At 47.8% G+C, this 2,117-nt stretch overlaps 1 non-coding gene across 1 annotated transcript; it reads left to right on the forward strand.

The window, feature by feature from the left end:
• The first annotated feature begins 1,276 nt into the window (after positions 1-1,276).
• Trnas-cga (transfer RNA serine (anticodon CGA)) lies at positions 1,277-1,350 on the forward strand. Its single transcript has one exon. It is a non-coding gene; the product is annotated as a tRNA-Ser (tRNA).
• Positions 1,351-2,117: the final 767 nt, after the last annotated feature.

Consider the following 2,117-nt stretch of genomic DNA (forward strand, 5'->3'; position numbering starts at 1 on the left):
TCATCCACCCTACTCACCTGATTTGGCCCCCTGTGACTTTTTTCTTTTCCCTAAAGTCAAGTCAGCTTTGAAAGGAACTAGATCTGAGACTGTTGAAGCAGTAAAAGAAAAAGCGACGGAAGTAATGTAGGGACTTACCGAAAATGATCTGCAGCATTGCTATGAACAGTGGAAAATTCGTATGGAGCGGTGTAGAGACCGAGGAGGAGAGTACATTGAAGGAGATAACATGAAATTGTAAATAATTGTAAATAAATGTTTTTTCCAGCATCAGTCCGGTTTTTTTCTAGCCGCACCTCGTATGTTCCACAGCCGGGATATCGAAATATCACCTTCTCGACAGTGCCTAGTTCAAGTTTAACGTAAAGCCATATAGCATGTCTGCATGCTGCGCTTGCAATTGCTTTGAATTCATTTATGTTTCTTTTCTTTTTGTTTACCGTCGTATTGCAGTCATTGTCTGGCTCACATCAGCGAATCGTATCGTCACGACTTAGTGTCTGTGGTAAACAACCTCTGCATCGAAATAGGTCTTTAATTCTCCACCGGCTGTTTCTACATGGAAGTGCCAATGAAACTGGTGTAGGCATGCGTATTCAAATACAGAGATACGTAAACAGGCAGAATACGACGTTGTGGTTGGCAACGCCTGTGTAAGACAAGAAGTGTCTGATGCAGTTGTTAGATCGGTTACTGCTGCTGCAATGTCAGGTCATCAAGATTTAAACGAGTTTGAACGTGGTTTGAACGTGGCGTTGGGACGCAGCATCTCCAAGGTAGGGATGAAATGGGGAGTTTCTCGTAGAACCATTTCACGAGTATACCGTGAATATCAGTAATCCAGTTAAACATCTGATCTCCCACATCGCTGCGGCCAGAAAAAGATCCTGCAGAAACGGGACCATTACTGAAGACAATCGTTCAACATGACAGAAGTGCAAACCTTGCTCAAATTGTTGGAGATTTCAATACTGGGCCATCAACAAGTGTCAGCGTGCGAACAGTTCAACGAAACATCATCGATATATCCAGAATGAGATTTTCACTCTGCAGCGGAGTGTGCGCTGATATGAAACTTCCTGGCATATTAAAACTGTGTGCCGGACCGAGCCTCGAACTCGGGACCTTTGCCTTTCGCGGGTAAGTGCTCTACCAACTGAGCTACCCAAGCACGACTCATGTTCGGCATGGTTCGCAGGAGAGCTTATGTAAAGTTTGGAAGGTAAGAGACGAGGTACTGGCAGAAGTAAAGCTGTGAGGACGGGGCGTGAGTCGTGCTTGGATAGCTCAGTTGGTAGAGCACTTGCCCGCGAAAGGCAAAGGTCCCGAGTTCGAGTCTCGGTCCGGCCACAGTTTTAATCTGCCAGGAAGTTTCATCATCGATATAATATTCCGGAGCCGGAGGCGCACTAGTGTAAACCCAGATGACTGCACGTCACAATGTTTTCCGCCTCACCTGGACCCGTCAACACCGACACTGGACAGTTGATGACTGGAAACATGTTGCCTATTCGGACAAGTCTCGTTTCAGATTGTGTCGAGTTTGGATGGACGTGTACGGGTATGGAGACAACCTCATGAATCCATGGACCCAGCATGTCAGCAGGGGACTGTTGGTGGAGGCCTTATAATGGTGTGGGACGTGTGCAGTTGGGATGAAATGGGACCCCTCATACGTATAGGTACGTTTCTGACAGATGACACGTTCGTAAGCATCCTGTCTGATCACCTGCATCCACTCCTGTCATTTGTGCATTCCGACTGACTTGGGCAATTCTAGCAGGACAATGCGACACCCCGCACGTCCAGAACTGCTACAGGAACACTCTTCTGAGTTTAAACACTTCCGCTGGCCACTCCCCCCCCCCTCCCGTCCCAGACATGAACATTATTGAGCATATCTGGGATGCGTTGCAATGTGATGTTCGGAAGAGATCTGCAGCCCCTTGTACCCTTACGGATTAATGGGGAGCCCTGCAGGATTCATGGTGCCAGTCCCCTCCATCACTACTTCAGACGTTAGTCGAGTCCATGTCAAGTCGTGTTGCGTCGCTTCTGCGAGCTCGCGGGGACCCTACACGATGTTAGGCAGGTGTGCCAGTATCTTTGGCTCTTCA

This window comes from Schistocerca nitens, chromosome 2 (assembly GCF_023898315.1).
Source record: "Schistocerca nitens isolate TAMUIC-IGC-003100 chromosome 2, iqSchNite1.1, whole genome shotgun sequence".
In the NCBI taxonomy this organism is placed as follows: Eukaryota; Metazoa; Arthropoda; class Insecta; order Orthoptera; family Acrididae; genus Schistocerca; species Schistocerca nitens.